General features: G+C 40.2%; 1 protein-coding gene across 1 annotated transcript in view; it reads right to left on the bottom strand.

Annotated features, from left to right (window-relative positions):
* Positions 1–7425, bottom strand: part of Nelf-A (Negative elongation factor A) — a 152136-nt gene extending 144711 nt beyond the window's left edge. Inside the window, exon 1 of the mRNA XM_090374701.1 lies at positions 7228–7425. The gene's annotated coding sequence lies outside the window, so the exon portion shown is untranslated. The remainder of the gene's footprint in view (positions 1–7227) is intronic.
* Between the last annotated feature and the right edge of the window lie 20521 nt (positions 7426–27946).

The following is a 27946-nucleotide window of genomic DNA, read 5'->3' as shown; positions in this document are numbered from 1 at the left end:
TACTTTATTATTGAGTAGACCAACAGAGATGTATTTCATTTTAATGTTTTCAAAAATCATGACAGAAAACTATTTTCAAAATACATTAAGGGACATATTAAAGGAATTGGATTTAAAAAGTTATTCTAACATCTTATACTTAGATTTCTGAAATGCTGTGGAATGACACTATTCCACATAAAAGACTGGTACAAATTACAACAGTATGGAATTAAGAGAAAGTTTCTGCTACAGATAATAGGATGACTAGGTGGGAAATGACAGAGTAATCATCAATTGGCACTACTCTTCTTGGACTTATGTCAATAGTGGAGTCTCCCAGGAGCACTGTTGATTTAAATATTTATTAATGATACTGATGAAGGCATATCAGACGATGTATGTTTGTAGGCGATACAAAGGTTGACAGGGTGGTTAATAAGAAAAATCAGGGTATTGTACTATAAAAAGGTCTAGAAAAATTAAGTAGATAGGCTGAGAAGTGGCAACTGAAGTTTAACACTAACAAATGCAAGGTACTGCAAATGGGTAGCAGTAATCTCAGAATAACATACTGCCTATGTTGTCACACTCAGGATAGAGGTAAAAGATAAAGACCTGCGGGTGGGGGGGATAATTTCACTCAGACATGACGTTCTTTGAACAGCACATACAGGCTGCTAAGGAATTTCGTGGGGTTTTGTCAATGATATGCAGGAATTTTGCTAGCAGGAACAAAGAGGTAACTATCACATTGTGTAAGGCAATGGTTAGGCCACATGTTGAATGCTGCACACAGGTTTGGAAAAAAAGATGCATTGTCTGCTATACTGTTGGAATGAGTGCACAGAAAGGCAACAAGGTTACTGAGGGAAATAAATGTGTGATCTAAAGCCTTTCTTGATAAGAAAGGCTTTAGTTCTGTAAATTGCAATGTCTGGAGACTAGGAACTTTTGAGGAAATTACATTACAATGTGTAAGGCTTTGAATGGATTGAGTAAAATAAATGCAGATAGTATCCTTCCACTTGCTAAGATAATATGCAGAGGAGGCATAAATTTAAAGTGGGGAAGGATGGTTGTAGAAGAGATGTGCAAAAATTTGATTTTAGCCAGAAACTAACTTGTGGAACAAACTTCCATCTGGCATTATGGAAGTGGGTATTTTGAAAAAAAATTAATGAATATTCAAGAAAATTATTAGATTTGGGGAAATGATGATGTATAATTTAACTTTCTTCCATCAATATGCCACTGTTAATAGTAATATGATACTCTACATTGTCTGCTATACCAGCCTTTCTGCAGACTGCAGTAATCTACATACATCAGCTGTTACCTCCTCTTCAAAATAAATTTCTTCAGGTCCAGAATGTTCAGAAGTGCACTTTGCAAAGCAAACTGTGGTTTTAAAAATAATCATAAATCTTTTTTACGGTCTGAAAAAATGCCAACTCCAGTGTGCCTACTTTGTGTGTTAGCAGTAGCAAATGATGCACGAAAGCAAGCTTATACATCATTAGCCAAAAAAAAAAAACAAAAAAAAAAAAAAAACAGAATTTGCAACTCAATTATCCATTCACTCCATGCTGATCTAGTTCTTCCTTGAATTTATTTAACCTATCAGCTTCCATACCAACAGATGGTTGTTTCTACCAACAATCAACTACCTGCTGGCTAAAGGTAAACTTCCACACATCGATTCTGAAACCGCACTTTGTCAACAGTTCTACATTATTCCTAAAATGTTGCTACCAGAACTGAATACAGTAAGAAATACCAAATCTGGCTTAGCCATTGATTTATAAATAGGATAATCACCTCCTTATCCCTGCTAGCAAAATTCCTGTATATCGACAAAACCCCATGAGCTGTCTTGTCAGCCTGTTGGCCCTACTCATAGAACTTCATATCTGATGCACAATTATCCCCAGGTCTTTTTTCATTTTCCACCACCCAGAGTGTAGTACGACACTCATATGCAATACTATGCATTTGTCAATATTAAACTTAAATTTCAATTTCTCTGCCGATCTACCTAACTTTTCTAGATTATGATGTTGCAGTAGCATACTATCATTAACATTCCTGCCAACTTTTGTATCATTTGCAAATTTGGACATTAAGCCTGATATCCCTTCATCAATATCATTGATAAATATAAAAAAACAACAATAGGCCCAACACCAAACCCTGGGGAACTCCATTAATAAAATTAGTCCACAAACAGCTGTGTCTACTGATTATCACTCTGTCTTCTCCAGCTCAACCATCCCTTTATTTATAGCAGCAATTTGCTCTTGATGCCACACTGCTCCAATGTGTACAGCAGTCTTTTATGTGCAAAGGTATCAAAAGCTTTCTTGAATTCCACGTATATGATATCAAAATCATTTTTTGCAACCATTTCCTTTGTGTTCACATTGTAGTATCCAATCAAATTAGTCAAACAAGATTCCCCCTTAACAAATTCATGCTGTGTCTGAAGTATAATTGGGGCCCTGTCTAGATAATCATTTGCAGGGTGTGGCAAATATGAGGAGTTATAAATTCAAAGTGAGGAGAGATGGTTGTAGAATAGATATGCAGAAATTTGCCTTTAGCCAGCATGTGGTTGAATGCTGGAACAAACTTCCATCAGTCATTGTGGAGGTTGATAGCTTAAATAAATTCAAGGAAGAACTGGACAAACTTTTGGAGAGAATGGAGGGGCAAAATAAAAGGTCCTGAGCAGGATATCATCATTCTTCTCTTTCTTGGTGATTTCTTTCTACTTCTCTCTCTTTCTCTCTCTGTCAGGTTAACTCAATTTTTTTTTGGCTAGTGCAGCATAAGCTTCAGGCTTCCTTGAACCATATGGCTAATAATAATAATAATAAAAAATGGGAAGGGGGTTTTTTTTTTTTGGCTGTATAAGCTTGCTTTCTTGCATCATATGCCTCTATTAATGAAAATGGGAAAAAAAATTTGTGTAAGTTAGTGAAACGAGTTTTCATGTCTTCAAGATATGTCCCAGAGCCCTCTGAAATGATATACTCTTTAAAAAAGTGAGTTCTGATCATAACGTCAGTAACAACGAATGTGACAGTAGTGATGACGCGTTATTAGTGTTACATGAGGAGATTAACAACAATAGCGTGTCGTTTTATATTTTTTGCATTAGCATTAGTACAGGCATATGATTCAAGAAAACAATCTTATACAGCAACAGCCAAAAAAAAAAAAAAAAAAATTCCCATTTCACCCATCCATTTGGTTCAAAAGTTTGTCCACTTCTTCCTTGAATTTATTTAAGCTATCAACTTCTACAACAGAAGGAAGTTTTTCCAGCAATCAACTACCTGCTAACTAAAGGCAAATTTCTGTACATCTATTCGACAACTGTCTTTCCTTAATTTCAGTTTAGGCCCCTGCAGGTTTGTAATCTGAGCAACAAGAAGAATCCCATCAGCATTGGGCCTGCTCAAACCATTCAAGGCCTTATACACCTCAATCATATCACCTCACAGGTGCCTAGTCTTCAGATGACTGCAATTTGCAGAACTTAAGCCTTTCTTCGTGAGAGTACCCCTTTGTTCCCCTCACCAGTCCTGTTGCCCTTCTCTGTACTCATTCTAGCAACTCTACATCCTTCCTAAAATGAAGCTTACAGACCTGTACACAGTACTCAAGGTGGGCCTGACTATTGCCTTATACAACGGGATAATAACCTCCTTATCCCTGCTAGCAAAATTCCTGCACATCACTGACAAGACCCCACGATCTTTGGAGCCTGTCTGTCTGCACAGCTCAGAAAACTTCATATCTGACTGCACAATTACCTTCAGGTCTCTTTCATTCTCCACTACCCTGAGTGTAACACCACCCAGTTGGTATATTTCTCTGGGCTACTGCTACCCATATGCAGTACTTTGCATTTGTCAATGTTAAACTTCAGTTGCCACTTCTCAGCCCTTCTGCCCAACTTTTCGAGTTCCTGTTGCAGCAGCAGCAGCATACTGTCATACACTGGTGTGCAAAATTTAAGGACCAGTCAGGTTTTCACCTGTAGCTTCTCATAGGAGTGGCCTGGATATGGGAAAAGCATACCAAAGAAACCTTGTGAGGTATAGAAATGATGAAGGAAACAACATCAACCCAACAACGGAAACAAAACGGAACAGATGAACTTTATTCAAAAATGGCAACATAGCACTGGCTGCCACGATACAGATGCATCACTGCCAAAGATGGAACAAAGGGAAGAGGTGGTCCTCAGTAGGAGATATGGCCACCCGTAATGTCGATGCAGGCTTTGCACCACCTGTCCATACTTAGAACAATGTTGTTAAGTTCTTCAGTAACATCATCCATTCCTCTGTCAGCGCCATCTTCAGCTGGTGAACATTTTCTGGTGGGTGTGGATGTGCCACTAGGTCTCCCCAGAGCGTCCTATATGTGTTTGATGGGATTTAGATCGGCGGAATGGGCAGGTCAATCCATACGAACAATGTACTCACTTTCCAAAAGCATATCACAGCTGCAGTGTGATGTGGCGTGGCGTTATCATCCATAAACACGAACTCAGGGCCAATGGCATCACGGAACAGATGTACATGGGGAAGGATTACCTCAGTACAGTAGCATGTACTGGTTACAGTACACAACTTCAGATACTGGAGTTGTGTACGTCCATCCAAGATAACACCTCCCCAGACGAGACCACCTCGACCACCATATCGATCCCTTTCAGTGATGTTTGCGGGGTGATACCGTGTGCCAACCTCTCACCAGATTAGCTGACATCCAGAATCGCTGCTGAGACTGAATCTACTCTCACCAGTAAAGAGTACCTTAAGTAAAGATTTTGTGGTTGCAACCTTTAGAAATGGTATTGGTTTTTAAGTTTTGCACACCAGCGTAGCTGTTATTAACAACCCTGCCAACCTTTGTATCCTCTGCAAACTTGGGCATTAAGCCTGATATATCTTCATTTATACCATTGATAAATATACAAAACTACAATGGGCCCAACACCGAACCCTGGGTGACACCACTAATAACATTAGTCCACTGATTACTACTCTCTCTGTTCTCCCACTCAACCATCCTTTTATCCATTGTAGCAACTTGCCCTTAATGGCATGCTGCTCCAATTTGTACAGTAGTCTTCCATGTGCAACAGTATCAAAAGCTTTCTGAAATCTAGTATATGATATCCAGTTGTTTTGTGACCACATCGTAGTACCCAATCAAATTGGCCAGACAAGACTTCCCCTTACCAAACACATGCTGTGTCTGAATTATTACTGTTTCTTGTCTGGATGATCCTGCAATGCTTCTTTAACCAGTGACTCCATTATTTTCCGTGGAACAGTAGTCAAACTTACAGGTCTGTAATTACTTGTTTCGCCCTAATCTCCCTTTGTGAACTGGAGATACATTTGCACATCCAGTACATGGGGACTTCCCCTGAGTCCAAGGATGCTCTCACAATTTTTGGCTTTGGGACTGCTTACTTCATTTGCTGCCTCCTTTAATATAATTAGATAGATCTCATCCACCCAAGCTGCCTTTCTTATGTTTAACATCAACAATTTCTCTTCCATTTTCTCTCAGTTATTACAAAATCATTTAACTGCCTTTTAGAGTTTGATAAACATCTGGCCCTCTCCTCCTCCTTGAATAACTCCTCATGTGTGAATGTAGATGCAAAATACTCATTTAGTTTGGCAGCTATCTGAGAATGATCATCTACAATCAAAACATTGATATCAAGTGGACCAATCTGATTCATCACATTCCTTTTAGAGTTTACATAAGTAAAGAAGTCCTTGCTGTTTTTTCTTTGCATCCTTTGCCAGAGATTTCTCATAATCCACCTTTGCTTGCCTAACCTCCTTTGTAAATTGATAACAATATCTACCATACACTTGTGTCGCCTGATAATTTATATGCATGGTATGCATTTTTCTTCTCTGACACGATTCTCATTAGTTCATCTGTCACCTATTTGGAACAAAAAGCCTAGTAGCTTCCAAGATTACTTCCTTCAATGCTTCCATTTAGAATTTGCTGTTGGTCGCACTGTACAGAATTTAAAAAAATCTCTGAGACCACCGTAGTCACTTTTATGAAAGCAAAAACCCTTCCTTTACTCCTGATAGTAGTTACATCTTTAAGTACATCCCACATCAGTGCACTTTGATCACTGCCACCTAGTGGTTCCTTTATCAGTAAATCCTTAATACATGAATAATCACTGCTGATAATCAGATCAAGAGTGTTACTCCCTCTGGTTGCCTCTCTAATATGCTGCTGTAAAAAACAATCCTCCAATAAATCAACAAAAGCCTTACTAGTGTGCAAGTGACCAATCCACAAGTTCCAGTCAATATCTGGGAAGTTAAAATCCCCCATTATTAGACACACTATTTCTCTGTGTAATTGTTCATCGTACCCATTAGCGTCATTAGGCCTATAAAAAACTCCTACCCTCATTTTTGCTTTCCCAGTGCTTATGTCACACCAAACTGACTCTGCATTGCACTGTCCATCTATGTCAACTGGATGCACTTCCTTAGATTTAGTGCATTTCTTAACTAACAGCATAACCCCTCCTCCCTTCCTATACTCCACAAATTCCAATTCTGCATTGCTTATATCTGTGTGATACCATGTCTCTGATATCCCAACAATATCTGCCTTTGATGTCTTGACCAGCTCTTCAAATTCATCAAATTTATTTACTATACTAGCATCGGTGTACATGAGGTGTATATATATATATATATCTGTTCTTACTGTTAGTTACTCTTACACTGCCCATGTATTTATTTGTTTCATGACTCCCAGTAGTTATTGAATTCCACAGCAAATTTGATTTCTGAGATGCTGCTCATTCCAATTTTGTTTGTGTGTATGTTTCCTATACAATAATTTTTATCCTGGAAACATTTCTAAAACATATGTGCGTATTATCAGCCGGAAAATGCGGTATTTATGACTGCAATTCTGAAAAATCTATTTTTAAAAAAAATTATTACGTAATTTTTGAATCTTCTCGTCGCTTGACATAATCGAGTTCTATGTACATATATAATGTGATATATATATGTATGCATGTGTTGACACACACACACACACATACTCCAGGCAGAAAGTATTACATTCATTCTAATGCATATCGCAAATGCACACATTTCATTTTCTTGGAAAATTTAATGTATCATCACGAGTACTGTTGACCAGTACGCAAAACGTACCTACCTCTTCGACGTTCCGCCTTGGAATGTGTAAAAATGACAATAAGAGTTTTAATTTCACCTGGGGTTGTAAATCAATGAAACACTCTCTAATATTTCGAAGTACATCTTGATTTAACTGTGAACAAATTGAGCCACCCAACCACAAGTCATTACTGGTTCCTAATTTGTTATGTAACCAAAGAGACGTGTCGCTGTCCCTCACATGCGCCATATTGGAAAAACTATACAGATAGGCGCCATGTTGGATAATCACAAAAATGTACAACTTGTTGAATGTGGAAATACGCCACACAGCAGAACCATGTTTTTATTTATTTATTTATCTCTTTCTTCAAAAACATCAGCAATATAATATATATACACACACACACTATAAATTTTAAACTAAATAAAGGATTTTCATAGATTGCGATACTGCTACCCCCTAAAATGATAAATGAATTTGCTCTGCCCCCCGCCATAAATAAAATTAATAATTTGTTTTCAGTTAGAGCTGGCAAAAATAAATATACTATAAATAATTAAATTAAACACTTCATTAAATAATTAAATACAACTTTATAAAATAAAACTGTTTTATTGGAATAAAAAACAACCAAATTTAAAAACATATTTTAATAAGGACCAGCTAGCTTGCTTTGCTGCATTGCTCTGTTTAAGACAATTTTTTTTTTTTTAAATTACAACCCTCTGGAAGTTTTTATCTTCCCACTGGAGATTGCAACCCACAGTTTGAGAACCTATTGTCTGTATGTTTACGACGCAACTCGTGAACTCCATCTATGCACATTTCTAAGGTAATTTACTGTGCACCATATTTCTGTTCCATTTCTTCCCATCACCACCCTCAAAATGATAAATATAAGGTTAAAAAAAATTTAATTACATAGCTTTAAAAAAATCAGAGTTTCCCGGAGAAAAACCCACGCTACCTCGCCTGAGACCGACAAACTCAGCCATGTTGTGAAAAGGGTCATAAAAATTCCTCTCCTCATCGACGGAACTTGAACACTTATATGAGAGAGACAGAGAGATGATCGCAGCAACATATGATCTGATTGAAAGTGATATATTTAAAAGATGAGTGTGAGTTATTTACTTTCTAGACAAAATATTAGATAACTATGTCACAGCGTTATAACAGGTTTATTATGACGCTGTCACAAAAGAAATGGATGCAAAGAATAAATTCATCACATTATATTTGGACATCTGTATTGTTTTTTATACCGCTCCAACATAAGACATTTGCCCAAAACAAAACAATTCCCTTGTATAAGGCAATGGTCAGGCCACACCTAGAGTACTGTATATAGGTCTGGAGGCCTCATTTCAAGAAGGATGTAGAGCTGCTGGAACGAGTACAGAGAAGGGCAACAAGATTAGTGAATGGAACAAAGGGGTGCTCTTACGAAGAAAGGCTTAAGTTTTGCAAATTACAGTGTCTAGAGACTAGGCACCAGCGAGGTGATCTGATAGAGGTGTATAAAGCCTTGAATGGTTTGAGCATGCTCAATGTTGATGGGATTCTTCCTCTCGCTCATAATAATCACTTGAGAGGGCATAAATTCAAATTGAGGAAAGACAGATGTAGGATAGACGTGCGGAAATTTGCCTTTAGCCAGCGGGTGGTTGGTTGGTGGAATAGACTTCCATCCCTTGTCGTGGAAGTTGATAGCCTAAATAAGTTTAAGGCTCAGCTGGACAGGTATTTTGAACGAACAGAGGGGTGATGTGGAAGTGGTTTTTTTTTTTTTTTTTTTTTGGCTGATGCTGCATAAGCTTGCTTTCTTGCATCAAATGCCTCTACTAATGCTAATGTGCCATTTGTGAGAAGATATTATGAGGAACAAAAAGTTACATTGGGATACAAAAGATTTATTAAATAAATATTGCTCTGACTGTATAGGGTCTAGGGTAAAGTTAGTCAGAGCCATGCCGAGCCATTTTAGTACCTGAGGCAAGAATGAAAAATTGTACCATACTATTAATCATGGCAACGTTGGCAATTATTTAATCTTTTGGTGTCCCTTTCTGCTTTTAATCTGAGGCAAGAGCCTCGTTCGTCTCGCCCTCGGCACCACTCTGGAAGTTACATAGATTTCATTACTGGGTCCCTATTATTTCTTGTTGACAATATTAAAGAAGTAGTAACATTGGTGTTATGATAATTTGGTGATGGTACAAAGATTGCGAAAGTAGTTGGTAAGTTGAGAAATTGAGAAAGTCATAGTGATATCCAAAGGGTATCACATTACAACCAACTTCATAGGGGTATCTCTTGCCAATTTCACCATATGTGTTTTCCTTCAGACTTTTACAAGAAGCGCAGTGCCTTTTATAAGGATGGCCTCCGTACATGAAAAGAATTTTCCAAGTGTACTCACACGATTGCATCATGTACCGAGTTTATAAATTCCCTGTCTTTACAAGCAAATATTTGGTAAAATATTAAGTGGGCATTGCACTCACTTTTGCAGTGGTCTCCAGTGGTTAGAAAATTTCATATCTGACTAGACTGTAACTCTGACAAATCTCTCCCATTTTTGTACTGTTTTCAATTTCATTAAGATATCTAAGAGTCTTCGCGGGTAGCACATTTTTATCGTCACCGTACTCCCCACCGTGGGTGTCAAAGGACCGGGTTCGAATCCCGTCGATGATGCGAGGAACTTTAATGGGCTTTTTCGCTCCGCGGCTTAGTTAGTCGGTCTCAGGAGCAGATAGTAAGGTTCCCCCTCCCCAGAAACTGGGGTTTTTCGTCCAACAAAACAGGAAAATCGACCAGAGAACGCATGCAATTTACAGACACAAATACAGGTTTATGTATTTTATGGATAACCCTCATATAATAATAATTTTTATAGTCACCGTCCTCCCTACGTCGAGTGGAGAAGCCCGTGTTCGAATCCCCTCGATGACGTGAGGAACTTTAATGGGCAATTTTAATTTTTTTCATTTTTCATTTTAATGGGCATTTGGTTTCAGGAGTAGACAACAAGGTTTTTTTTTTCCATAGAAACTGTGTTTTTTGTCCAGAAAAACAGGCAAAACATCAATTTACTGACACAATACACATATGGGTATATGTAATCAATTGCGGATGACCCTAATATAATTTTTTTATGATATCCAAGTAATTTTTAAGCTGTATCCAAAGTATAAAATCTTGCATTTCGCAACATTAAAATATAATTGCCACTTACTGATAATTGCTGAAGTTTACATAATTTGCCCTGTGATCATTGCACAGTCCACAAATTTTTACTCATGCACTGCATCCCATTATACAAATGTTATTTCAGGAAACCAGGAGCAGGGTCCCCAGTTGTAATACTAGCCCAATCTGAATATTAACCATTAATCATAACTTTCTGTCTCTTGGTAGCACAATCGTTTTAATCATCAAAAAGCCGTGAATTACGGTTGAATTTGAAAGTATCTGCAATTCTGCCCAGACACGATTGAAGGGAGTATATGATGAGAGCCTTGTCGATCAATTCGGCCCTGGAAAGATTGTGCAAGGCTCAAGGGGTAGAAATTTTTCAGCCTGGTCTGTACTTGTTAACAGGAGAGGCTGCTTCTACAGGGATGGGATACATTTAAATAGAAAGGGCGCAAGAATATTTGCTGATGCTATCGAGGCAGTGTTAGATGGGTCGGAAAACTGCTAGCTTGGGGGGATACAAGGACGAATATATTAACAGTAACCACTGGCAGAGGTGAAAGTGATTCTTGCACTGCTTCTATTAGAATGAGCAGCAGCCTGGAAACAAGTTGCAGGATATTTCAGAGACTGCTGGAGGTCATTGCGGTACAAGTAAACACATGGGTTGTGTTCGGGTAGGTAAGAATAGGAACAGGTGCAAGTATACTTGCGTGTACACCAATGCTAGGAGTTTAGTAAATAAATTTGATGAATTTGAGGTATTGCTCAAAGCATCAAAGCATATTGTTGGGATATCAGAGACGTGGTGTCATACAGATATAAGAAATGCAGAACTGGAATTTGGGGAGTACAATGTGTACAGAAAGGATAGACAGGATAGGAAGGGAGGAGGGGGTTATGCTATTAGTTAGGAAACACAAAATCCAAAGAAGTGAAGCCAGTCGACACCGCTGGACAGTGCAGGGTCGAATCAGTTAGGTGTGACATTAGCATGGAGATCAAAATTGAGAGTAGGAGTGTGCTATAGGCCTAATGACTCTGATGAGTATAATAAGAAACTGTACAGGGAAATAGAGTGGGCCAGTAAAACAGGGAGTCTTATAATGGGGGATTTTAATTTCCCAGATATTGGCTGGAATTCGTGGGTTGGTCACTCACACACTAGTAAGGCTTTTGTGGATTTATTAGATGATTGTTTTCTATATCAGCATGTTCGGGAGGCATCTAAAGGGAGTAATACTCTTCATTTGATTATCAGTAGTAATTCTTCATGCATTAAGAATCTGCAGATAAAGGAATCACTAGGTGGCAGTGATCACAATGTGCTGAAGTGGGATTTTTTCAAAGAGGTAACTACCATCAGGGGTAAAGAGAAGAGTATTCGCTTTGGTAAAGGCGACTACAATGGTCTGAGACCGTATTTAAATTCTATACAGTGGGACCAACTGATGATGTTACCTACAGCAAATTTAAAATAGGAAGCATTCAAAGAACTTATCTTGGAAGCTATTAGGCTTTACATACCAACTAAGAAATATTGTTCAAGGTTTAGGCCTAAATGGATGTCAGATTAACTAATGAGACATATGGCAGGGAAGAAAAATGCACGGGATACATATAACTTACCATGTGACACAGAAGCCAATAACAGATATAAGTTGATCTGTAACCAAGTTACAAAGGAGGTTACACAGGCGAAGGCAGATTACGAGAAATCTTTGGCAAAGGATGCAAACAAAAACAGCAAAGAGTTATTTTCTTATGTAAACTCTTGAAGGAAGGGGGATGAATCACATTGGTCCACTTGATATCGAGGGTTCAACTGCTGATGATCCTGCTCAGGTAGCTAACATACTAAATGCATATTTTGCGTTGCCATTCACACATGAGGAGTTATTCAGCAAGGGGAACGCCAGAGGTGTATTCAACTCTGGCAGTAAGCTAGATAATCTTGTAATATCTGACAGTAAAGTGGAGGAGAAATGTTGAAGATAAACACAAGAAAGGCACCTGGGGTATTAGCATTAGCATTAGCATTAGCATTAGTAGAGGCATTTGATGCAAGAAAGCAAGCTTATGCAGCATCAGCCAAAAAAAAAAAAAAAAAAAAAACCCACTTCCACTTAACCCCTCTGTTCGTTCAAAATACCTGTCCAGCTGAGCCTTAAACTTATTTAGGCTATCAACCTCCACTACAAGGGATGGAAGTCTGTTCCACCAACCAACCACCCGCTGGCTAAAGGCAAATTTCCGCACGTCTATCCTACATCTGTCTTTCCTCAATTTGAATTTATGCCCTCTCAGGTGATTATTCTGAGCTAGAGGAAGAATCTCATCAGCATTCAGCATGCTCAAACCATTCAAGGCTTTATACACCTCTATCAGATCACCTCGCTGGTGCCTAGTCTCCGGACACTGTAATTTGCAAAACTTAAGCCTTTCTTCGTAAGAGCACCCCTTTGTTCCATTCACTAATCTTGTTGCCCATCTCTGTACTCGTTCCAGCAGCTCTACATCCTTCTTGAAATGAGGCCTCCAGACCTGTATACAGTGCTCTAGGTGTGGCCTGACCATTGCGTTATACAAGGGAATAATCACCTCCTTATCCCTGCTGGAAAAATTCCTGTATATCATTGACAATACTCCATGAGCTACTCTTGCAGCCCGTCTGCACTGCTCAGAGAACTTCATATCTGCCTGCAAAATCACCCCCAAGTCCCTTTCATTCTCTACCACTGTCAGTGTAGTACCACAGAGTTGATACGTTGCTCTGGGGTTGCTGTTTCCCATGTGTAGTACTTTACATTTGTCAATGTTAAACTTCATTTGCCACCTCTCAGCCCATCTGCTCAATCTTTCCAGATCCTGTTGCAGCAGCATAGTGTCAGTAGTGTCCTTGACAACCCTGCCAACCTTTGTATCGTCTGCAAACTTGGACATTAAGCTTGATATACCATCTTCAATATCATTTATAAATATAGTAAACAATAATGGACCCAACACTGAGCCATGAAGGACTCCACTAATAACATTAGTCCACGTTGAGCAGTGTCCATTGATTACCACTCTCTGTCTTCTCCCCCTCAACCACCCCTTTATCCATAGCAGCAATTTGCCTCCAATGTCACACTGCTCCAATTTGTGTAGCAGTCTTCCATGTGCAACATTATCAAAAGCCTTTCTAAGATCCAAGTATATAATATCAAAGCTATTCCCTGTATCCATTTCTTTTGTGACTGCATCATAATATCCAATCAAATTGGTCAGGCAAGACTTCCCCTTAACAAAACCATGCTGTGTCCGAGCTATAACTGAAATCTTGTCTAAATGATCCTGCAGTGCTTCTTTAACCAGTGCCTCCATTAATTTTCCTGGAACAGAAGTTAAGCTCACAGGTCTATAAATACTTGTGTCAGCCATTGATCCTCCTTTGTGAATTGGGGTCACATTTACACATTTCCAGTCAATGGGTACCTCCCCTGAGTCCAAGGAAGCTCTCATAATTATGGCTAAGGGTTTGCTTACTTCCTTTGCTGCCTCCTTTAATATAACTGGATAGATCCCATCTACCCCGGGTGCCTTTCTTGTGTTTATCTTCAACAGTTTCTCCTCCACTTTACTCCCAGTTATTTTAAGATTCTGTAGCTTACTGCTAGATTTGAATACACCTCTGGCATTCCCCTCGCTGAATAACTCCTCATGTGTGAATGTCGATGCAAAATATTCATTTAGTTTGTTAGCTACCTGAGCAGGGTCATCAACAGTTGACCCATCAATATCAAGTGGACCAATCTGATTCATCCCCTTCCTTCTAGAGTTTACATAAGTAAAGAACTCTTTGCTGTTTTTCTTTGCATCCCTTGCCAAGGTTTTCTCGTAATCTGCCTTCGCCTGCCTAACCTCCTTTGTAACTTGGTTTCATATCAACTTGTATCTATCATAGGCTTCTGTGTCATGTGTTAATTTGTGAGTATCCCATGCATTTTTCTTCTCTGCCATATGCCTCATTAGTTCATCTGACATTCATTTTGGCCTAAACCTTGAACAATATTTCTTAGTTGGTCTGTAAAGCCTAGTAGCTTCCAAGATTAATTCTTTGAATGCTTCCCATTTTGAATTTGCTGTAGGTAACATCATCAGTTGGTCCCACTGTATGGAATTTAAATACTGTCTCAGTCCATCGTAGTCGCCTTTACGGAAGCAATAACCCTTCCCTTTACCCCTAATGGTAGTTACCTCTTTGAATAAATCCCACTTCAGCACACTGTGACCACTGCCACCTAGTGGTTCATTTATCTGCATATTCTTAATGCATGAAGAATCACTGCTGATAATGAAATCAAGAGTATACTCCCTCTAGTTGCCTCCCGAACATGCTGATGTAGAAAACAATCATCCAATAAATCCACAAAAGCCCTGCTAGTGTGTGAGTAACCAGCCCCCAAATTCCAGTCAATATCTGGGAAATTAAAATCTCCCATTATAAGACTCTCTGATTTACAGGCCCTCTCTATTTCTCTGTACAGTTTCTTATTATACTCATCAGAGTCATTAGGCCTATAGCACACTCCTACTCTCAATTTTGATCTCCCAATGCTTATGTCACACCAAACTGACTCAACACTGCACTGTCCAGCGATGTCGACTGGCTTCACTTCCTTGGCTTTTATGTGTTTCTTAACTAATAGCATAACCCCTCCCCCCTTCCTATCCTGTCTATCCTTTCTGTAGACGTTGTACTCCCCAAATTCCAGTTCTGCATCCCTTATATCTGTGTGACACCACGTCTCTGATATCCCAACAATTTCTGCCTTTGATGTTTTGAGCAATACCTCAAATTCATCAAATTTATTTACTAAACTCCTAGCATTGGTGTACACGCAAGTATACCTGCACCTGTTTCTATTCTTAGCTACCCTAACACAACCCATGTGTTTACTTGTACCGCAATGGCTCCCAGCAGTCTCTGGAATATCATGCATCTTGTTTTTCAGGCTTCTGCTCATTCTAATAGAAGCAGTGCAAGAATCTCTTTCACCTGTGCCAGTGGCTACTGTCAATCTATTGGTCTTTGTCTCTCCAGCTAGCAGTTTTCCGACCCACCTAACACTGCCTCGATAGCATCAGCAAATATTCTTGCACCTTTTCTATTTAAGTGTATCCCATCCCTGTAGAGGCAATCTCTCCTGTTAACAAGTACAGTCCAGGCTGAAAAAAATTCTACCCCTTGAGCCTTGCACAATCTTTCCAGGGCCGAATTGATCGACAAGGCTCTCATCATATACTCCCTTCAATCGTATCTGGGCAGAATTGCACACACTTTCAAATTCAACCCTAATGCTCGGCTTTTGTTCAACAGTGACCTGTACTTGTTAAGTAATTCTGCCGGTCTCCTACTCTTAATATCATTAGTGCCAACGTGTACAACTATATCAACTTTTGTGCCCTTAAAAGATGATATTCGCTCTACAACGTCATCAACCTTTGCCCCTGGCAGACATACCCTGGTCCTGTTCCACCTATCCTTTTTACAAAGCATGTTCCCCGTTTCCCTGACAATAGAGTCACCAACAACTACTAGTTCCTTCGGGACCAGCGGATTCTGCCTTGGGGGTTGCCTCTGTGTCACGTGATGCCCAAGTGCAAGCTCTGGCGTTGATTTGGGCAGCTGAGAGCTTGATGGGCCCCTCAATTTAGTTTCTTCGAGGGCATCCACCCTGTCCTTCAAGCTCTCATATAGGCCCACAAGAACGCTGAGTTGTTGCCTGATAACGATACACTCCTTGCATCGCGCACACACACAAAGACATCCCCCATGGCAGTATCATGTCCCGTACCCGATTGTCTGCAAACATCAAGCAAACAGTGCATTTTATAAGGCTGTGAGTCAGAGGACAACTGACCCCCTCAGTTCTACCCTGAGCCACAGCACTTCCATTAGCTTGAGCCTTTTGCTCTGCTGCTCTTGTCTGAGTCATGATTGTATTAATTAATTATGTTATGTTATTAATTATGTTAAATATAATTAATTATATTACGTTTGTAATCTATATGTATTTATTTAAAAGTACAATTTAACTGCTAACGAAGTTCAACTGACGCTGTCTAGTTCGGTATATAATTATCGTATCACAAAGGCAGGAAAGTTACGAACGGTAATCTACGGACACTCAAGTATTAATTAACTTTCAAATCTCGCTGTCTCAATTCAGAATAAACTAACGATCCTTACTACGTCTATAAGCTACTTACAGAAATAATTCGATGTAAAAAAATATTCAATCAAACGGCTAAATATGGCTAAAGAACTTCTGGTTCAGCGGAGTTGCAAACACGTGGATATCCTTACCGATACTTTAATGCAATTACAAGGCCTAGTAAAGAATAAATACACCAAATTAATCAGAAAATCACAAAATAATGTTATACTACTAAATTTGGAAAAACAAAAAACAAAAGTTTTAGAAAAACAATAATTTCAAATCAATAAATAAGAAAAATCCACTTAGCGGCTTTGAACACGACAGTCTCCTAGTTGCCTCGTCAGCAGACTCCAAGGAATGGATGGGATCTATCCAGTTATATTAGAGAAGGCAGCAAAGGAAGTAAACAAACCATTAGCCATAATTATGAGAGCTTCCTTGGAATCAGAGGAGGTACCCATAGACTGGAGCTGTGCAAATGTGACCCCAATTCACAAAGGAGGATCAAAGGCTGACACAAGTAATTATAGACATGTGAATTTAACTTCTGTTCCAGGACGCACTGTTTCTGCTGCATGACTCTTCTACAGATACTTCCATGGGCACTGTTCTTCCGAATTGGCTTCTATAATTCCCACTCTCTCTTTCAAAACAGTCCGAACACGCGCCGCCACCAGCCAACATCCATTTACTGTCCAACTTCAAACCCACAGAACCAACTTTTCATCTTCCTCATTTATTCATTCAACTGCCATTTTCTGGAAAGACCTTCCTTCATACGTATTTCCTGAAAATTACAATCTACAGAAGTTCAAGTCCAATATCAAAATATCTTCTTTCGTCTTCTCAACCTCCAACCCAAGCATGGTACTAAGTACTATAGGTTATAATACCTCTCGTGTTTGGGGTTCTCATAAAAAAAAAAAAAGGAAAATTAATGGAGGCACTGGTTACAGAAGCACTGCAGGATCATCTAGACAAGACTTCAGTTATAGCTCGGATACAGCATTGTTTTGTTAAAGGAAATTCTTGCCTGACCAATTTGATTGGATACTATGATGCAGTCACAAAAGAACTGGATGCAGGGAATAACTTTGATATTATATATTTGGATCTTAGAAAGGCTTTTGATACTGTTGCACATGGAAGACTGCTGCACAAATTGGAGCACTGTGGCATTGGAGACAAATTGCTGCTATGGATAAAGGGGTGGTTGAGTGGCAAAAGACAGAGAGTGGTAATCAATGGACACTGCTCATCGTGGACTAATGTTATTAGTGGAGTCTCTCAGAGTTCAGTGTTGAGTCCATTATTGTTTTCTGTATTTATAAATGATATTGATGATGGCATATCAAGCTTAATGTCCAAGTTTGCGGACGATACAAAGGTTGGCAGGATTGTTGAGGACACTACTGACGCTATGCTGCTGCAACAGGATCAGGAAAGGTTGAGCAGATGGGCTGAGAGGTGTCAAATAAAGTTTAACGTTGACAAATGTAATGTACTACATTTGGGAAATAGCAAACCCAGAGCAACGTATCAACTCTGTGGTACTACACTGACAGTGGTAGAGAATGAAAAGGACCTGGGGGTAATTGTGCAGGCAGATATGAAGTTCTCTGAGAAGTGCAGACCGGCTACAAGTGCAGACGAGCTGCTTATGGTGTCTTGTCAATGATATACATGGAAGACTGCTGCACAAATTGGAGCAGTGTGGCATTGGAGGCAAATTGCTGCTATGGATAAGGGGATGGTTGAGTGGCAGAAGACAGAGAGTGGTAATCAATGGACACTGCTCAACGTGGACTAATGTTATTAGTGGAGTTCCTCAAGGTTCAGTGTTGGGTCCGTTGTTGTTTTCGGTGTTTATGAATGATATTGATGATGGGATATCAAGTTTAATGTCCAAGTTTGCAGATGATACAAAGGTTGGCAGGGTCGTTAAATACAATACTGACGCTATGCTGCTGCAACAGGATCTGGAAAGGTTGAACAGATGGGCTGAGAGGTGGCAAATGAGGTTTAACATCGACAAATGTAAAGTGCTGCATATGGGAAACAGTAACCCCAGAGCAACGTATCAACTCTGCGGTACTACACTGACAGTGGTAGAGAATGAAAAGGACCTGGGGGTAATTGTGCAGGCAGATATGAAGTTCTCTGAGCAGTGCAGACGAGCTGCAAGAGTAGCTCATGGTGTCTTGTCAATGATATACAGGAATTTTTCTAGCAGGGATAAGGAGGTGATTATTCCCTTGTATAAGGCAATGGTAAGGCCACATCTTGAGTACTGTATACAGGGCTGGAGGCCTCATTTCAAGAAGGATGTAGAGCTGCTGGAATGGGTACAGAGAAGGGCAACAAGATTAGTAAATGGAACAAAGGGTTGCTCTTACGAAGAAAGGCTTAAGTTTTGCAAATTACAGAGTTTGGAGACTAGGCACCGGCGAGGTGATCTGATAGAGGTGTATAGGGCTTTGAATGGTTTGAGCATGCTCAATGCCAATGGGATTCTTCATCTTTCTCAGAATAATCACCTCAGAGGGCATAAATTCAAATTGAGGAAGGACGGATGTCGGATAGATGTGCGGAAATTTGCCTTTAGCCAGCGGGTGGTTGGTTGGTGGAACCGACTTCCATCACTTGTTGTTGAAGTTGATAGCCTAAACAAATTTAAAGCTCAACTGGACAGGTATTTCGAACGAACGGAGGGGTGAAATGGGAGTGGGTTTTTTTTTTTTTTTTTTTTGGCTGATGCTGAATAAGCTTGCTTTCTTGCATCATATGCCTCTGCTAATGCTAATGCTAATGCTATACAGGAATTTTTCTAGCAGGGATAAGGAGGTGATTATTCCCTTGTATAAGACAATGGTCAGGCCACACCTTGAGTACTGTATACAGGTCTGGAGGCCTCATTTGAAAAAGGATGTAGAGCTGCTGGAACGAGTACAGAGAAGATAAACAAGATTAGTGAATGGAACAAAGGGTTGCTATTACGAAGAAAGGCTTAAGTTTTGTAAATTACAGTGTCTGGAGACTAGGCACCGGCGAGATGATCTGATAGAGGTGTATAAAGCTTTGAATGGTTTGAGCATGCTCAATGCTGATGAGATTCTTCCTCTTGCTCAGAATAATCACCTGAGATGGCATAAATTCAAATTGAGGAAAGACAGATTTAGGATAGATGTGTGGAAGTTTACGTTTAGCCAGCGGGTAGTTGGTTGGTGGAACAGACTTCCCTCCCTTGTCGTGGAAGTTGATAGCCTAAATAAATTTAAGGCTCAGCTGGGCAGGTATTTCGAACGAACGGAGGGGTGAAGTGGAAGGGTTTTTTTTTTTTGGCTGATGCTGCATAAGCTTGCTTTCTTGCATCATATGCCTCTACTAATGCTAATGCTAATTATTCTACCTAGAAATGAAAAGGCATGGACTCCAATTCCTTTAAAAACAAGAGGAGTGTTTATGGGTTTTCTTTTTACCATAAAGGAGTTAATAGATCTCAAGCAAATGTAGTGTTGTTGTTCCCCAGAAGAATCCAGGCTTCCCTTATAGAAAGCAAGCAAAGAGACCAGTAATATATCGTGCTCCTGCAGACACAATATATTGCACTCGTATGTTCTTTGACTTCGAGAATACCTGAAATGAAAAATGTATTCCTAAAATGTAACTGTAAAATAAATAGTCTAACTAAGGATATTATTATCCTTAATCTCATCATTTAGAGCTTATATAGAAAATTATCATTTGGGAATGTGCTCAGTTCCTTGATAAAGTTCAAATAAACAATTTTTCCAATTATTATATTAGGGCCATTTGTAATTTCTTACATTTACCCACATATTTATTTGTCTGTGAATTCTTAATTTTCTGTAAAAATTGTCTGTAAATAAACAATGTCAAAAATATTTCCTATATTGAACTAGACTAATTACAGATATTTAATTTATACAGGCTGATCATTGAATTCGAAGAATGGCATCGGCACCAGTAAAATAACTTCAGTTTCAAGTTGCAACAGACTTCCGATAGATACCAGAAGAATGTATTCCAAGAATATACTGACACAGTTGCAAGTACGGTACTGATATGTTGTCTGGTAGTTACAAAGTGGTTTTAGGGTACGTGCTGTTAGTATGAACGGTTATGTGTGCTACTTTGCGGAAAATTTGAAGACCAAACAACTTTTTGTTATTCGCTATTATTTTTAACGTGGTATGTGGGCTATAGACTGTGAGATAAATATTCGAGTTTTACAGAGAAACATGTTTGAAGAAAGCAAAAATTTTCAAGTGGCACTGGTGAGTCAAAGAAGGTTGAAAATCTGTGGCTGCAATGACCACTCGCAAAGAGTTTTCAAGAAGTGGCAAGAAGAATAAAAAAATCCGTTATGTTAGGGCCATTTAGCTGCCCATATGTATAATATACCTAAATTTATCGGGTCTCTAGTAGGTTTGCCTGTTTTGCTGAATTAAGCTGCTCATATGTTTTATATCTTTAAATTTAATGCGTCCCTGGGCGGTTTGCCTTTTTAACTAAACGAAGCTGCCCATATGTATTATATTCATAAATTTAATGCGTCCTCTAGTTGGGTTTCCTGTTTTGCTAAATGAAAAACCTGAAATAATAAAATACCTTGCTATTCTCTGCTAAGACTGACTAAGTCCGCTACGGAATTAAAAAAAAATAATAATAAAATAAAGGCGCATAAACGTTCCCCACATCATTGATAGGATTCGAGCACGGAGTCGAGTGTTTTACTTCGAGTGTGAGGACGGAACCCGCGAGACTAGGCGGTAATCACCTTCTGGCTAATAGCGAATTTACGCTGAACTGCTGCAGAAAAAAGAGACAACAATTGTTGAGAAAACTACAGTCCTCTGTCCCTGCTTACGGGAGTACTTATATTCATCTTGGTGCTAATGCATACACTTCGAAGGACGTTATTTCGAAAAGAAGAGAACAATGGGAGACTTCAGCAACAAAGGTTAAAATGAAGGTAGAACCACTCCACGAATTGAATGAACAATCTGTGTACAAACCATGCTATGATCTATTACGAAAACCACTTCTATAAAGTGTTATATAAAGAGGTTTCAAGTGCTGAGCGTGGGTGCGGACGCAAACTCTATGTGCTTCGCGTGTTCGTTTAATAGTGAATGAAATTCTCTATGAACAGTTCCATGTGTAGTATCTACATGATCCTAAGGACACCAGTTACATAGTGATACTCTTCTTTGACCTGCGCCTTAATCAGGTAGTTATTTATTATACAGTATTTTTATATTAATAGTAATTGAACTGTGGACGTTGGCCATAAAACCGTCTGACCTTGTTTCAAGGTTATCGTTGACCTGCATGAATACAGCTATTTGACTAGTTAGCCCCAGGTGTCAACAACGACCGCTACACTTTCTCTGGGAACTCTAATCTTTTAGTTCAGCAAAAACAGGGAGCTGCTTGCTAATGGCAATAATGATTCAGACTAAGAACACAACACTCGCAGTAACTGCTGGGACATGTGACCATACTTCTGCAGACGAAACCTTAATCTGCAGCAAATCAAAGCACAGAATATGCCTGTTATGCTTGGGGTATTCAAGCCTCTCTCTCTTTCGCTTGTCACTGAGCAAAAGGAAAAAAAAAAAAAACCAAACTATTATTTTTAGGGCATCCAAATAATTAAATTCATCTGCCGTGCTGTGTGTCATATGTCTGTTAATTGCGTGTGTTCTACGGTCGATTTTGTCTGTTTTGCTGGACGAAAAACCCCAGTTTCTGGAGGAAAAACCTTGCTATCTATGCCTCACACCGACTAACTCAGCCGCGGAGTGAAAAAAACGAGTTTCGAACCCGGGCTTTTTCCACCCGGTGTGGGGAGTACAGTGACGATACCACTGTGCTACCCACGCAGACTGAGAAATAGGAAAGGGTTCCTGAGAAAGTGTTGTATAAAGAGTAAACAAATAGAAACCACAGCAACGGCCAATAGGAATGATGATACTCCCCCTCCGCGAAGAGAAAAAAATGCATCGGTAGAAACACATTTAGTACTTTGGAAGAGGGCAATTCCGTAACCCCTGATATGCAAAACAATGAGTTGGAGAATAAAAAATTAATTTGGATCAGGAAGTTAGACATAATAAAAAATAAAAGTCAGACATAAAAAAAAAACCTATTATATATAGGCCACCCGAATAATTAAATTCATCTGCCGCGCTGTACGTCTTATTTCTGTTAATTGCATGTGTTCTATGGTCGATTTGTCAGTTTTGCTTGACGAAAAACCCCAGTTTCTGGGAGGAAAACCTTGCTGTCTACGTCTGAGACCGACTAAAGTTAGACTTCATTTGGAATATGAGCGAAACTGGACAAATGACGCACCCAACGATGGTAAGGGAAAAACTGTTAGTTCACAAACGCAGCCCGACACCGCCATTATAAACAAATCGTGTTGTTGTTGTATCTCTCCTGACAACTGCCAAAATGCCAGTCGTAGCGTCTCCGTAGATGCAGATCCTGTGATTTAGTGAGTGAATGGAAACACACACCTCATATCTCAGCAACCTGAATAGCCTTAGCAGCGTATGAACGGAAGCATTTGCGCAATTTGTTTACCCTGTTCCTATGCAGACTGAAGAGTATATGAACAATTTAGAGGAGAAATTTCCAAAAATTTATAAATGATTATCTACCCTACTCAGCATAGACCAAGAGCTTCGTGCACAGAACGAGGAAATTAGAAGGGAAATGAGCTTGCTGAAAAACGAGATGATAGACCTGAAGAGCAATGTTATGCCAATTCATATGCCCTTGAAGTGCACCCGGGAGTCACTCGTAGGTTAACCCTAAAAAAGACTGGATCACTACCAGGCCTGCCACCAACTTGGTGCTGGGTGCCAAACCGGAAAATGTCCAGACTACCAAGTGCAAGACAGTCAGTCAAAACAGTTCGAATAGGAAGAAAAACAAGTGGACGGGCACAGCACTAGTCTCGAAGTTTCGGCCTTTCAAACTGGTTGGTTCATCACCCAGACTTTCCCTCAGCAGTTTGTTTTTTTCGCGTTTGGCCCCGGACACGTTAGCAAAACTCGTTACTGATGTACTGTTTGACGAACTCCAGTTGGATTTAAAGATTCAGAGACTGAACACTCGTAGCACATCTTATGCTTCTTTTCGCATCTATTGTGACAGAAGCCAATTTGAAAGGATCGGAACGTGTTCCAAAGATGACCCCTCGGCACCATCATCAGGCCATTTTATGAAGCACGAAGCAGAAAAGAAGCGATATCCTCAAATACCCCTAGAAGGTGTCCACAACAGTCCAGACTCTGACTAGACGATGTATCTCTATTCCCCACTAACAACCCAACTGCCCTACATGAGAATAGCCGTAGCAAAAAGGTAATTCCATATTTCGCCTTTAACATACCTATGGAAAGGGGCTCCCAAAGGTGATTGAAAATAATGAGATTGAAAACTTATCAAAATCTCCATCATCTCTATCTCCGAATTTTACGATCCCGGTCATGGTTTCAACATATCGAAAACCAGCGACGCATCACAGACGGATCAGACCGCGTACATCTCTCGTCACGGTCAAGAGAACAGCTTCATTCCAACTCTTATTTCAAAATGTGCGATCAATGAGGAACAAATTGAATAAAGTTGAGGAACTCTTGCTGTTCAGTGCAATGGATTTTTTTTGCTTCGCAGAAACGTGGCTTGATCCCAGTGAACAAACACTTTCTTCTACTTGGCCTGCAAGATATCACATGGTGTGCACGTCTATAGAAAACCGCAGAAGAGGAGGAGTTGCAATTTGTTTCAATGAGCAGGTATTTTCTATCCTGCAGTCTGTATCGAGCCAGTCTGATTCTTTTGAGGCAGTTCTAGTTACACTAAAACCTAAAAACAATGACAGCCAGAACGTTTCTCTCGACATTGTCGCAGTGTATATCCCACCAGTTCCAGACGCGCAAGTAGTTGATGAACTCCTCAATTGGCTGCTTAACCATTTCCATTCATCACTGAAGCACGTCGTGTATGGGGATTTCAATCTCCCAAATACTCTGGGGAGCCTCAAGAGAAGACCGAGTTAGCGTCTAGACATATTAGGTCTTAAACTGGTGAGCACACTACCCACAAGGGGTGAAAGCACATTGGACCTCGAGCTCGCGTCAGCAAATTGTGTAGCTAATCAAAATCCTACAAGCAACTTACAGTTTGATCATAACCCCATCATTCTCTCTGTGCAAATAGAAATGCCCATCACTTCTGGCAGGAGAAAAATCACAGCCAAAAAAATTACAGCGCACAAATACCTCTATCCTGCAAGTTGTGTTTATTTGGCCCAAGCAATCCCAAGGGATGTCCTTGAGGAATGCGACCCTGAACTCGGGATTGACCTAATTACAAGATGGATAGCCACTATCTCTCTCTATGCTGAAGCATAAAGAGAGATAGTGGCTTCTTCTCTCAACGAAGAAGCTAACCATTGCAGAGCATTCAAGGACCTGGTGGAGTCCAAAGTCTTTGAAAGCTTCCACGTCAAACAGAACATGCAGAAGAGGTGGAAAAACCCCGACTCACCCTCGGACAGAACTGTCTTCTTCCGAGCTAGGGTGCTTTTTATTTGGAACAAAAGGGAGCCAATTAAACTTCACCTAGAGGCTGTCATAAATAAGGGCAAGCCCTTCCATAGAAGCAAATCAGAGGACGCCATCGACTCACTCAATCTGAGCAGTTGGCTCGACCATATAACTAGGTTCACGGCTCAGCCAGAATCCACTACACCAATGGAATTCGCAGTCAATCCGATTTAAACAGACCCCTTAAATTCAGTTCAAATCACCAAATATCAGCTGATTGATGCAATAAATAGTTTAGCACCTACAGCCGCATCCGGCGCCAACAGGATTCCCCAGTTTATGCTGAAATGCCTGAGGACATTTATCGTTGATCCTATTCTGTCGTTGTTTAACAAAATCCTTCATCAAAAATTCTTCCCTCCTATATGGCATGTCTATCTAGTAAGACAGCTGCCAAAAATACGCTCTGCTTCTCAGCCCTTTCACTTCCTCTCATTTCTTCTGCATCAGGCCTATTAAAGCTCTTTGAGAACTCTCTTCTGAAAACGTTAACTACCCAAATAATTCAACATCAGCCACCGCAGATCCACCGCTTCAAATCTAGTCACCATCATTACCAAGATCCTCGAGGCATTTGAGCACGGTTCGGAAATCACGTTACTTATATCGACGTCCAGGTGGCATTTAATTCCGTGTCCGTTCACGCGTTGACAAGACTAGTACGTGAGTATTACCTCATTGGCGGACACGTGCTCTGGTTTATTCAGATAATGCTTGAGAACAGGACTATTATTGTTCGCGATGCCAATCAGCGCTACACCACAACTATTGCAGCTGGAGTGGAGGTGTAATAGTTATGGTGGGGTCCTCTCTGGTATCTTGTTCTCAGCTGTTTTTCTGCCCTTAATAAAGGGCAGCCTGGCTACCTCCTAGCGGTGTGTGCGGGGAACGTGAGGTCCCACCAGGGGCCCCGCGGCCAAATGCCAGAACACCCCACAGAACCTAACGCAATATGTCATATACAACAGACAACACTTTTCTGGCATTTACAGTAGTTCTGTATTTCTTCACAGCGTACATATGGCGCAGATGTGAGAAATCACAGGTGGCGCCTGACCCTAACACTATGCACACTATGCCTTTCATGACGGGCCGAACTGATATTGTCACCTTCGCTGATGATATAAAGCTGTTCACTGCTATCAACCCTGGAGACTCTGCTGACTACACAAATGCCTTAATGCTACAGAAAATACAGAACCTCGAGGCCTTCCTCTCCGGTTTCGGCCTTCACATCAATCCTGAGAAGTCGAAACAGTTGACTTTCTAGTTCAAACAGAACCCAACAATGGTGCAACCCAATCTAAGAGGATCCCCAATTTCTACTGCACAGCAACACACCGATCTGGGCGTTATATTTGAACAGAAGCTCTCCTTTCTACCACACATAGACCAATTGCAAATAAATTTCTGTCGACTCCGGTGGATGCTAAAGCAAAAACTTATGCATGTCCATGACCAGGCTGTTGGGTGCAGATATACTATGTCTATCTGGGCATAATTTATGCCGCAGAAGTCTGGACCTCAACTTCCACAACGCATCTGAGACGGATTTTCCGGGCGAATTGTGGCTACTGAAGTGGGACATATGGAAATTTCGTCTTCCCCCTGCACCAAGGACCATCCAGATGGCGGCAACTCTAAACATCAGACGTCTTCCTGCTATTATTCATGAGAGAAGACTTGTCTTTGCTGTAAAAATGATGGTTGGTATCATTTTGGAAACAGACTTCTGGGCTAACTGCAGATGGAGAATCCCAGTACTAAGCCTTCAAGCAAATCCAGTCCTTCAGGTCACCCGAAACCGGTTAACGTTATTCTATCGGTTCTTACCCGTGCAAATGCTGCAGTTCATACGCTCCTTGGACGGCGACCTCTACAAGTTCGCAGTCGATAAAAAATTTAGGCAGAACTTACTCCAACAACTTCCTTCTCAGGACCGCGTCGCAAGACATTGGAACTTGCTCTCAAGGACCTGTCCATCACTGCCATGGATCCATCACTACATTTTTCCAACTTTCTGTGCCTGCTCAGATAACTCCAGCATTGTAAAAGGGTTGCTCCTTGGAGAATAATTTAACTTGATAACATGCTGTTGCATCTATATTTTCATGTGTAAATTTGTCATTTTTTTCTCCAATGATTAATCCTATACTTGTATAATTAGTAATATATTGTTTTTTTCTCTCCTGTCTCATCTTTGTTTATTACATTGTATTAGCCTTTACTGTGGACCCCTGGCTTGTAGCCGCGAAGGGTATTGTGTACGGCGTGTGCCTTTTGTATGCAATAGAGTTCTTCTCCATTGGCTTTGACGCGAACCCTACTGCCAACCACTCGACAGAGAAAAAGAGACTCCCCACTCATCTTATGCAGATCTCGCAGATCAGATGCGAGAACTCTCCAAAGGGTGAGATCACCAGACGGTTCTTTCCAAATGTCGACAAATTATACCCAATGGCACCGACATGGTTTGCACCGGGACTCTACTCAATCTTCCTGTTAACGGGACATGGTGCCTTCAATGCCAGCTCTATGATGACCTCTGATGCCAGCTCATTACCCGGATCACCTACTTGCCCAGAGACAGAGAACAACACCTCCTCGATGAAAGGCAGATCTATATATCCTTCTCAAAGTTTGCCGAAGACGTGACCTGAATACACACCAACCACATCATCACCAGTAGCAACAGTAGTA

Source organism: Mastigoproctus giganteus, chromosome 5 (genome assembly GCF_048544385.1).
Source record: "Mastigoproctus giganteus isolate SK-2022 chromosome 5, ASM4854438v1, whole genome shotgun sequence".
NCBI lineage: Eukaryota > Metazoa > Arthropoda > Arachnida > Uropygi > Thelyphonidae > Mastigoproctus > Mastigoproctus giganteus.
This window is presented reverse-complemented; position numbering and strand designations above follow the sequence as displayed.